This window comes from Pygoscelis adeliae, unplaced genomic scaffold, assembly GCF_000699105.1.
Source record: "Pygoscelis adeliae isolate BGI_AS28 unplaced genomic scaffold, ASM69910v1 Scaffold172, whole genome shotgun sequence".
Lineage (NCBI taxonomy): Eukaryota > Metazoa > Chordata > Aves > Sphenisciformes > Spheniscidae > Pygoscelis > Pygoscelis adeliae.
Window position 1 is genome coordinate 999,911 of NW_008824338.1, and position 12,767 is coordinate 1,012,677.

Genomic DNA, 12,767 nt, shown 5'->3' on the forward strand with positions numbered 1-12,767 from the left:
TCCCTCCCCTCCCCATCCACCACCATTACACTCAGAATGCAAACTAATTTGTGCCTTTAACCCAAAGAATCTGCACTCAGAAACATGTGGACAGTTAGCTGATCATAAAAGCACAAAGAGAGCTGCGAAGCTCTGCCTGCCGCAGGTATTTGAACTGATAATGCGGAGAGGATGATGTAGATAAAAAAATATCTGTCTCTTAAATTGCTAGTTTGATAATTTTGGTCAAATCTTCATGATGGTTTTGCAACTATTTAAACTGAGTTAGTTCACACTGATTATCAATGTACCTCAACTGTTGCAGCTGACAAGTCTGAGAAAACAAAACTTTAGACAGTCATCCCAGAATTTTGGCAGCAGCAATTCCTCAGACTGCAAATAACCCACAGCATCATTTCTGTACCCCTGTGACAAGGGCACAGAATTTGTTGCAGTATACTTTATTGGGCATGGTGACCTCTTAGACTGGAAGCAGAGAGCACAACTACTGTGTATGGAAACAGAAGTGTCATATCCTGAATCAAAAGGTTACCTTTACTCACAGCTGGGTAGTCCATCTACTTCCGATCCGAGCACTAATGGACAGTTTGAAAGCTGCAGTGATAGTTTAGACACAGACACATCTTCACATATAGACAATATATAAAGCACTTTGGTCTCACCCAGGGAACTGACTATACCAACCTTCCATATATTTTTCTTTTGAAAAACATACCAAGTTCAGTAGGCTATGTTAGAGGTATCCATCATAAAATATATCAGAGAAGTTCCATTTGCAGCCTGTATAGAGCTTAAGCTGCTTAATTAAGTTTCTTGACTTGGAAGAAGAGAAAACAAAAGTATAAATCAAGTTACAATACTCTTGAGACTCTATGGGGAAGAGAAAAAAAGTGAAGGGTCTTTGGTATCTTATTACAAGAACTCAGCAGATCTGATTTAGACCTCTCATAATGGCATATCAGCCTTTTCCGAAAGGTCAGGAGATACCTCATATTTAATAACACTCTAGCCTCCTAATGCTTATGTGAGCTACAGAACAACACAGATACAATAGTCATAAGACCACCAAAAATAAAATCATTAGAAAACATTCAGAAATCTCTTAATGCACCCATCTTTGCATTTTTGGGATAAAAGCATCGTAAGTTTCACTACAATAAATCCCTCCCAAAAACGTATTTTCTGCCTGTCTATCAACTGCTATATTTCAACACCTTCTCTTGTGCGAACTGCTGGTAATGATTTTAGAAAGTCACTATAACTAACCGTTTTGATGCAAGAACTTTTTTAACTGAGAAGTCACACAGTTTAAAAATATGATATTACTGTAGGCAATAACAGTCTATCATAATCAGAAAAGATCAGTTCTGCTAATTAATACTCCCATATTTCTTATATATTCTTTACGTCAACAGCAACAGCAGTCAGTGAAGATGTTTTAGGAATATTTTAGCTTTATAGACAGAGTTCGATGTTTAAGTCAAAATTCCCTACGTAAGAGGACATAAAACCATCCACAGGAAACAAAGCAGCATCTTACTGATCATACATTGCTATGCTGACTCAAATGTCTTGTGAGCACAAAACTACAAGAATGCAGAGTCATTGCATTACATCAGACTGCAAGCCTCTACTTCTCACTTTTTCTACTTTATGCTATTCAAGAACTAGCTGCTAGTCAGACCTTTGAATTTCACCATTTGCACCATGATGCTAGACAAACAGCCACAAAGCCCACTAGCCATAAGAATAAAGAGACTAGTAGCATTTACCCATGAGGTGGAATAAGTACAGCTTATCCTAACAGGGTACAGAAGACTGCAGAACAAACAACATAGGTGACTTTTTAACAAAAAAAACCAACAAAACAGAAGAAAAAAAATCATGCAACTTTAGATTCCTCCTTTTCTTTCACTTATCACCCCAAAAGTTATGCCCTCTTTAGCACAGGAATCAGAAATGGAAAGCTAGAGGAAGTGAAAGCCCAGGAGCTTGTACCTATGCTCTCCACACGCATTAGTGACTTTTCTCTTGCTATCACTTCTCCCTGTGCAGCAGCAAGCTAAGAATTTAAAGTTGATCTTTCTGCTCAGTTCCTCAAAACTTCTACACCAAAACTTGCAAGTGTGCTTTCAAGAATAGCAGCAAAACAACAAAGCACACAAATGATTCAAAAAAGTAGCTACAACCAAATCAGTGGATCAAACTGGAAAACTCGATATAGTACATGTGCTCTTCTTGGCTGAAAAGCACTGAATTGCTGGCAAAAATCTTGCCAAATATTTTAGCCCCTTGCGGAATTACCAGCCCTTCAGGGTATCGGCATCAAAGACAGTTTTGTCATGTGAATGACTGCATACTCTTGAAAAGTAAGTGTAGCCTATGGCAGTGCTTTTCAAGCATAGAGACAGGTCAGTAAATGGAAAGGTTTTTCATGCAAAGGAAGATATACCTCAAAAGATAACAAGGCATCTCCCTTAGTCTAGCAGGGTGAAAGGAGCAACAACTGTTTTCAAAACAAAGGGTTAGAAGCACTATATGGGAGCATACTCAGCTTAGTTTGATTTTGCAGGAGAAGGGTCTTTATATGTAATCATGTTGATGTAAGGTCTATATTAGATTATCTCATTTGCAGCAATAGTTATGTCACCTATTTTTAAACAAAGAATTCCGAGGTGGCTGCCTCAATTTCAGCTAAAGCTCTGAATGTGATCACCTTCACATAAAGCAAGAAGCCTTCCATATTAAAGTAGTGCAGCACTTAAAAATGCCAGCTGTGGATCGGGTAACATTTTACTGCTCGCAGCAGAGACAAAGTTTTGCATGCCTTTGCAGCGTATCACCATCAGACCACTCTCAACTCATTACAAATGTTTCTTTAGCAATGACTAGCGGAGCAAAAGCCATCTTCAATTCTTCAGTAGTACAGGACTTTGTAAACAACAGTAGTGTTTACTTTAGAGTTAATTCAAGGGGAGACCAAAAAAGACAAGAGAACAGAAGAAAATGAAGTGGGGAGGAGAGGTTACAAAGGGCTTGCTTGGAGCTGAAAGGATGAAGGGGAGAGAAAATACAGGGAACCACGCCTTTAGAGGATAAACTGAAATGGAGGTGAGGGAAAAGAAATAAAACTTACAACAGTACATCTACTGCTGAAAATGGAAGCCCAACTTCAGTTGCTTAATGTAACCTCCATACAGACTACAGATACTCAGCCTCCTACTTTAAAGGCATCTCTGTAAGTACATTTTTGTTTTAAAGGTCCCATGATAGGAGCAATAGTTCAAAAGTACTGTCCTTGAATGATCCATGGACACAGAGTTGCCCACTGATATCCCTACTTTAATAAGCTCAAATTTAGCACTGAAGAAAAAAAAAAATACAATCTAGTTAGTGGCCAAATGTGCTGTTCAAATGTTTGCACATACAAGATACATATGGTCAAAGGTACAAGTCACACTCTGCTCTCAGCTCACCAAACCAGACAAAGAAATAATGAATCATAGTCAGAAACGTCTCAAATATCTCCAGCTCCAATTCACTCCTACACAGCGGTACATTTTCCCTCCATGAATTCATAGTTTACAAGCCATTTCAGGCTAATAATGCTCTGCAAAAATATGTTTAAAGAAAACAAATTTCCGTAATTTTACTTTATGTTACTGAAAAGTAGACATAATTATAATTTTAAGCTTGCAAAAATCTAATGGCAAAACATGGTTTGTCTTCTATAAAAAAAGATAACTGCTAATACCCTAACAATAGCAAACAAACAGCTAGAAAAATGGTACAGATGGAATTCCCATTATAGCAGAATCTTGCTGTTCTAACAAGAATATTTAATACTCATGAAGCTTTGTTCTGACAGATGTCAAAGTTGCTATTTTATGATTTTGTTTCTCTTTCATTTTATAAAAGAAGTACACACTGCAAAACTTTCCAACTTTGTTTCTGTATAGAAATCAAACTAACATTGTTCTGTCATGTGAGAAAGTTACTCAAGCCCCTGCAACTCCAAGAAACTTCAGTAAGAGAACTTCCACAGTTATTCAAGTACCAGTTACGTTCTTAAATTATCAGAGAATAATACTATACCTGAACGCATCTGGGGAAAAAAGACTTAACTGCAGAAAATCAGACATTTTTGCATCTGTGTAACGAAGTTAAACTAATCCGAGTCGTATTTGTCATAAAACACCACCACTTTGCGTAAGTACACAGGAACCCTCTTCCACAAATCAGGATGAGATACTTTCAAGAATTAAAGTGTCATCGGACAGCAAACCAATGCCATCACAACACAGCACTGTCCCACAGACTCCCCCTACACACATATAGCAGCAATAGACTTGGAGGCAAGTAACTGGCTCCAACACGTTGGTGGGAGGCAGAACCTGAAGCTAGTCAGCAGAAGCTGCTCTTCTCTAAAAGAAATGAAAAACTCCATACCCATGGAAAGAAGAAAAGAAAACTTTGTTTCCCCAAGAAAGAGGATTGTCTTTATTCCATTTTATATTAAAAAAAATGAGGGTGAGGGAAGAACAAGCAAGATTTGACAGGCTGCAGAAACCATGGGCAACACATACGTACTACCTAACACAGTATATTAAAAAGGATAGATAAAGCAGGATATTCTTCTAGACGAAGCTCTAAGGGTCTGCTGCACTAACTTTCAGCTCAACTAATTACATATTAAAAATCATCTAAATTTACTAAAATTAAAAAACCCAACCTTTTCCACTAAAATGTTACCTCAAAGAGGGAAACTGCAAAATTTAATTAAAAATTGATTCAAATTTAATAGAGAACAGCATCCAATAACAAACAGAAGGCAGACCAAAAGAAAATAGCACTCAAGGAAAATAGAATGAGTTCCTAATAAAAAAAGACATATGTCTTTACTAAGGTTAGAAGTAACCAAAAAAATCCCATGATGACATCAGTGTATTTTATAATAGTCTTGTACTAGCTCCTGATGCTTAAAACTTAAAGCACTTTCCCCATTACAAGAACTAGGATAACTTCTTCATATACCACGTAGTACAAGTTCTAACACACAAAATCCAAGTACTTCAGTTCTGCTTTGATTTTTATCACTGCTGAAAATACAGCAATTTCACCTCTGAAGTGGTAGTTGACCAAAAGCATGGCCCAATATCAGAGGGGTATGGTCAGAGGAAAGAATTCACCTCCAACATGAACATGTGAAGTAAAAAAAATCAAAACCAAACCGCTTTATAAAGTTTCCTGTGTCTTCTTTAAGAAGTTTTTATCAACACCATTTTCATGTCAACAAACCTACCTTTAAGTTCTTAAATAAAAGTATTAGTCAACCATCTCTCCTAACGATGACCCACGAAATAGACAATACAAAAGATTTGCAATACGAAATATTTGCAATCAACTTATTTTTGTCAGGTTCCCATTCACTCTGAACTACAGGAAAGTTGCTTGCCCTACACCTAAACAACAATTTTTTCCTCTACAATTTTTCTGAATCACCAACAACTTCCTGACACATCAAAATTTAAAAGCATTCCTTAAGAACAGTATCTCCTAGAAACCTATAACCATCACTTAACTCTACTGTGCTAGCCCTGGATGAAGCTATTTTTTATTTTGCTTGGCTTGTTTGTTTTTAAGCAAAGAATAAGTTTACATTGAATGGGATCTCCAAGAACATGAACTTTATTTTCCCTTAATTTGAGTTGCTACCATAACTACATGACCAGTTTACCAAGGCACACCTCTGGATGTACTGCCCAAGTTATCTGAAACAAAGCTTCAGTCGGGGAAAAAAAAAGGTCACCACCAAAAAAGCAAAAAGAATCAGCCAGAGGAAAAAACACATTTTTCCAAAAGAAATGCCTACGCTTTTACCTTCTTAACATAACCAAAGGTCTGAAAATATTCACAGAATATAAGATCATTTGTTATGTCTTGTGCAGTTAATTTAACTGCTTACATACTGATCCTTCTAGCCAGCATCATATACTGTTGTTAACCTTGGGAATCATACAACATAAAAACCCGCTTAGAATTTGAAAAATAACATTTGCAGAAAAGTTTCTTTAATGTAACTACTTAAATGGAGTCTTAAAACATTTAACCAAAAAAGTCAAAGAAAAACTGACTTGTTTTTCAGACGAGTAAAACGAGCACCCTTGTGAGCTTTTGAACAGAAAGGATCCACAGATTTTTAGTGAGTATCCTTTGCAAGCAAGCAAAGATCATTCAGCAGTAAAAGAAAGAAGCAGGTTGATTTTAACTTCAGTAAGCTTGACATCTAAATGGCAACATACTAGCTTTTTGCTTTTTGTTTTTTAAAGAAAAAACAAAAAAAAAAAAATCAAAATCAACTTCACAAGGCAAATTATTCTTCCCACATCATTCAACAGTTTATGGATACAAGATGTTTCAAGTCACAAAATTAGGGTTCATGACAGTAACTAAATAGTTCAGACAATAAAAACTGTTTTCATCTCGTCCCATTCCAAAGTTTTAACGCTGCTACGTATGGTGTACATCTTGCCCTTTATTAAGGCATATGAAATACTCTAAAACAGCACCAAGAGCTGGGTAATTTTATGGTAAACCAACCATCTTCATAGTAGGTGTTGCCTTGGAACTGAAGTTAAGAGAATGGAAAAAAAAAATACCAAAAATCAGGGAAAACTGAAAAAAAGGTCTGAAAAATGCAAAGAAGCTGCAGTTTTATAAATGCAGAAATGGCTGAAGCAAATCTGTTCCCAGCATATCAGGAGCATGTTTTGCGTTTTTCACATAGGCTTTTAAAAATCCATTTGCAGGCAGTAAATAAAACATTTTTCATTCTTAGCCCAGTACTTCCAAGTCTCATGATTCCTCAGGATAAAGAGTTAAATCACTTAGACTTTAGAATAAGTTAGCACAGTAAAATATACTTCAGCTAATGTATGTGTATTTTTATAAAGCTTCATTATGCTTTCTGAAATACAAGAAACAGAAGTCCATAATACATAAGGAGACAAGAAGTAATGCAGCTTCTAGCATCATCCTTTCATATCAGAGCTAAAATTGCATAAACTTTTCCTCCAGAAGGATCTGTCTCACATTTAATACCTTGTCTCTAGTTAAGACAGCAAATATGCTGTCAAGATTATTGAGCTTGTAATGGTCTAAGGATGAAAGTAAAATGTAGGGTTATGTATCTTTTACTAAATTTGCTAAAACAAGTGTGCATGGGTGCATATGGGGAGGCAGTGATAAAGAAGTTTGTCTTCAGCCCTTTCAGGTCTTTAAAAAGCAGGAATATCCAGTTTATTATTTGAATACAACAAATTTAAGTTTTAAGAAACCATATATATCACGCTGGCACTCTCTGCAAGTCAGAACGCTGTTGTTCACTACTGTGTTCTGTAGTAAGATTTCATTCTATGTTTGAATGAGGTTTTTAAACATAGATCTCTCTGGCCACGTTAAGTCATTTTACAGAGCATTTTTACGGAGAAGGCACCGTTTCTCCAAGCATTTTCTCACCTACAACACAGTATTGAGGTATTCCGAAATTCACTTATATATAGTTTCATTTCTGCTACAGTACAAGAACAATGTGCTGGTAATAGTGTAAACTTTTTTCCAGAATACCTCTAGTATTCAGTCTCTACTGTAAGTCATTATTCTATTCCGCAGTTATCCCGTGGAACTTAAATAGCATCCTTACCTTCTGAAATGACAGTGGGGATGAATTTAACTGTGACCAAAAAAAAAGTGCAATGTTTTAATATGCTATATGTTTCACCATTTCTACTGACTGGAATTAAGAGATGAAGACTGAGAATATGGATTTCAGTCTTCAGAAATGTGTCTTACCCTTCTGTATGAAAATATTTCAATGTATTCAGAAAAAGCTACAATGGTCTCATGTTGTAAGCAAACATCATACTCAAGGCAGGGGAGAAAGAAAAATAAATCAATCTGTAAGCGCACAGATCTCATTAAACATTAATTGCTTTCTATAAGACACATCCTCAAGCACACAAAGAGTAGAGAAAGCACACTGTGAAAGTGAGCCCAAATATCCAACAGCTTAAGTTAATTACCACGAGATAATTAGAGGTCCAAAACAGGTTTAATACTAAAATCACTTGCAATTGGGGTTTGTAAAGAAGGAGTAGTAGCATTGATATGTAGCATAGCAATCCCAGGCTTGATCTGGGTAGCCGCCTCTGACCATTACGTAGCTAACCCCTTGTCAAAGATTACTGCAATACAAAAGCATTGACTACAGAGGGGACAAAGCAGCCTTAAGACCAAACATAGACTTAAGTATGAAGTTTATGCTATAACATTATTTGGGTTTTGGTTGTGAGTTCCCCCCCCCCCCTTTTCCTCCAGACATTGGATTTCCTTCAGATTCATGGTCCAATAATGCAATATTCAACATATCCAAAAAGCCATACAAGAAAAAGGATCCAGTCTTCGAAGAGATCAATGATATACAGGCTTACTATTTTGCCACATTTCTTTAATTAATTGATGATGGAACAACAGCAGTTACAGTATTATTTAAGTACAACTTCAAAAGGAGGAAGCCAAACAGGGGATCAAAGACCTTCTTTCAACTGAGGAAATAGCAAATAGTTCATTTACAAATAGTGTCTACAAAGTACAAAACACTGTATTTGGAAATTGAACAAGAACTTTCAGATCCAAAATTGAAATGTTCAAACTCAAAGGAGTTTGCAGGACATATTCAATATATTCTAAAATATTTTATTAATGAATCCTTGCTTTTGTGAGTAACTGGAAGCAATAAAAATGTTTCAACAAATATGAAACCCAAGTGCACATTTTTATCGTCAGATTTTAATTTTGGTTTGATTTTCAGAAGAAGTAGGATACATGCTGAGTCAATCAGAATTTAAAAGTCTGCCTATTACCAATTCAAAAGGTTGCAATAAGAATATATATTTTAAATCCCATACACAAGATAACTGAGTAGTTCAAATTAGAAAAAGCTGTTCTAATTTTCCATTGTGGCAAGAGATCACATCATGCATTTTAAATACATACTGAAGAATGTTATTAAAAATACAAAAACTATGTTCTTAAAATGTTGTAGTCAAATTCTTATCCAGGCCACTAAAAAGAATACCACGGTTATAGTCTATACTTCTCAAGCCACAGTAATGGGATAGCAGTAATTTACAGTAAAATCTGGTGTTACATTTAGCTGTACAACACTACTAATTACAGAGTCATTTCAACAATAAATATTTGGTTAAACTCTGCTTTGTCATCAGTGCAAGCAATTTAAGACGAAACCGATCTTTCAGAGAGTCCACACTTCTTTTTTAGAGTCTATTTTTATTTTCTGGTAACTGAACATCTTTTCCTACAGAACATTTCTCCAGAACTAGTGCTTTGCAAACAGAAAACCACACAGACAATGTTAGAAGCAAAAGGGAAGATTCAAACCTAGAGCACGAAGGCAATCCATGGTTCCCTTTAAACTGTCCTCAGCTAACCCTATTTTACTATTCAATGCCAAAGTCTTCTAACAATGACCCTACAGACCACACAGGCTGCATCACTTAGTAACAGCAAGGTAAGTTAAAAGACAGGCCACATCACACCCTTCAGAAAAAAAATCCAGGGAAGAGAAACCAAGACACAGACGAATATGAGCACCATGGTAGATATAACTTCAAGTAAAACACTCAGTTAAGCCCCTAGACACTGACAAAGTAGTCTCCGGTTTTAAAGAGAGGATCCTCCTGCAATGCTCCTTCACAAAGTCTCTGAAGAGCCAAGCTACTATTAATAAAAGCACTACACAGACAAATGGCAGTAGTACCTTATCTCCACTAGAAAAAAACCCAACCAAAAATAAAACCACAGCAAAACACTACTACCTGCTTCTGAGAATACTCAGAGCCAGCCAATCAGTATTTATACAAGAGGCCATCTTAACAGAAGTCAGGCCTTCAAAGCATCTCATACTGGAGTCCAGTCACAAAACATCATGCCACCACCAAAGGACGTTGTGATGTGCAGAGCAAATGGTAGGCATCTGAAATTCTCCTTTATGAGACCTCATAAACATTACCTATAATTGAGTCCTCTACTCTCGTAAGAATGAGGAAGAATCCAGCCCCAGCTTTTCTCCAGAACTAGGAAAAAAAACAGGGTACAGGAGCGTAGAAGGGAAGAAGGTGAATAGAACTATTTGAAGGGAAATCAGAAGGGAAACAGGATTTGAGTTTTGTTTTGTTGGGGTTTGAAGTTTTACATATGAAGTCCATAGATGCTTCTGATTGTTTCTACTTTCAAGGTAGTATGTCAGATGTAAGGAACTACATAAAGAATATAAAACGGAGAAACCAAGCCATGAACTGTAAACTGAAATTAGAGAATGCTATTCGGCATTTTTGTCAGCAATGCCTATACAGCTTGCTGATCAGGTAGCAGCAGCACTTACAGAGCTGCTGTAATGCAGGGATTGCAGAGTGCCACTAAAACATCAGACACTACTGCAACGGAAACAAAACAAACTCCCCCCCCCCCCAAGTCTGTTAAAATAAACAAGCACGTATTCTTGCTGAGCTGTCCCACTTGCATTACATGCAAGTCTATAATCTCACACCATACACAGAACATACTTTTCTCATTTCACTAGCCAAACAGAACGGCTATTTTTGGATTACCCAATAGTAATTAATCAATATTCTGTTGATATGGCCTTCACTTAGTCTGTAAATCTTTACAAAGTACTCGAAGACAAGGTGAAGTCTATGGAGGAAATAAGTCACTAGTAAAATTACCTTCACAGAAGAGTTTATATCACAAAATTTTAATGAAGAATTTAAGACTTGCTAAAAGTCAAAATATTTACTGTATCATTAATATGTTCTTTCCTGTATAATATTACAAAACTGACAACTTAAACCATGTAAATTCATCACATCAATAGCAAAAATATTTGAGAAGTTGAAACAGAACACAGAACTTCACCTATTTAGTAAATTCCTACAGCGAAATTTCTGATACTAAAAAAAAAAGTCACAAGTTACCTCTAACTCCAATAGAATTCTTGAAGATTAGTAGAATGCAATCAACTATGACAACTGGATAACAGCACAATATCTTCTTTACCTATAAGAGAGAGTTAAATTTGGAGTCAAATTACACGAAAAATTATCCCGGCAACCGAGTGAATTAGAAAACCAGAGAAGTGAAATTGAATTGTGCTTAAATGAGAAATATATTTTTAAAATGTGAACACCCTTCCAAATAGGAAGGGAAAAATACACAATCATTTAACTTGCACTTTGATTTCATCTCTTTTTAAAAAACAGAAGTGTGCCAGTTTATTATAAATCCAACGCTCTTAAAGTCAAGAGGAGTCTTTTCTTTCAATTTAGAAGGCCAGAAATAACCCCTTACGATGCAGTTTGACTCCTTGTATAACCCAGGCTACAACACAATCACACACTCCCACATCCCCTTTTCTTGCTCCCATCCCCTTTCTTGTGTCCAGCCATTGTGTGAGTATACAATGAACAGTCTTCCAACACTGCTTGTCTTGGGTTAATTTTGCCTGCAATGACGAAGAAAGCCCACCTTCCCAGTTCTTGCTCCCCCCAACTTAAGATCAGTTCCAGAATGAAACCGCCATTTGAATTAGTACGTCTTTCTCAGGAAAGCATTCAATCTTGCTTTAAAAAAATATCTAATGGCAGATACACTATACACTACAACCTTTGGTAAAATCATTTTTACCCTACTGGAACTTACACACGGTAAACTAAAATGTAGAAAACTTGTCCTCTTTCAATAATGAGAGTAATGCTGCATACTACAGACATAACTATTAAAAACGTAAGCCATTTAGATCCTTTTCCTGCTACTGAATCCTTTCATAGCCACTATTATCAGCTCTTATCCACATTACAGGTACATCTATCACCATTTTATTTTGTTCCCTCCCTTTTTACTCCTTAAATAGATCAATCTTTTGTACTGAAACATGCTTCCCAGTTCTTGTAACTTTTTAAATTCTTTCAGGTTATTACTACCAACTTTCTAAAGTTTAATGCCAAAAGTGAACACAGAATTCAAAAAGGAATCCCCTAAGCACCAACTACAGAAAGATTTTATTACCTTATCATATATTTTATATGTTGTTTATATATCTAGTTTGATTTTTTGAACAATAACTTAAAAAGAACTTAGGTTCAAATTATTATTAATCACAACCCACAGTACCTCCTTTAAATGTCTGTACTTCCCAGAACACTTTCTCATTTTCTTCCTATGACCCACATTTTTCACCCTTAAATGTATGACTTGGGAGTTGGCCACACGAGAAGTGCTTATTTTGCCTAAATCCACACTCACTAAATGATTCAGATCATATTGAATACAATAAGTAACAATTATTCTTCAGGTTACCCTCTCGAAATGAGAGCTATTCAGTGTTGTCACTGAAACCCTATTAACAGACATCAACAAGTCAGACCGGCTTCAGAGAGCTGCCTTTGTTTGCTCCTACTTTTTAAGTTTTATCAAAAAGTGGTAATAAAATCAGAAACTTAGTATGAATTGACTGCAGTTGCTGGAGACTTATCAAATTAGAAGTGTAACAAAAAGCATATTTCCAAAGGAACGAAGCCTGGAAGTCTGTTTCCACGTGGCCCTGGCTGTTAAGAAGTTTGAACTCTCCCACTTTCAACACAGAATTCTGTGCACACAGAATATGTACATTTTTGAAAGTCTTGTCTAAA

General features: G+C 36.1%; 1 protein-coding gene across 3 annotated transcripts in view; it reads right to left on the reverse strand.

Annotated features, from left to right (window-relative positions):
- The window catches only part of EPB41L2 (erythrocyte membrane protein band 4.1-like 2), a 131,536-nt gene extending 120,408 nt beyond the window's left edge, over positions 1-11,128 (reverse strand). For all 3 annotated transcript variants that reach the window (XM_009319044.1, XM_009319043.1, XM_009319041.1), the window contains exon 1: positions 11,055-11,128. The gene's annotated coding sequence lies outside the window, so the exon portion shown is untranslated. The remainder of the gene's footprint in view (positions 1-11,054) is intronic.
- Between the last annotated feature and the right edge of the window lie 1,639 nt (positions 11,129-12,767).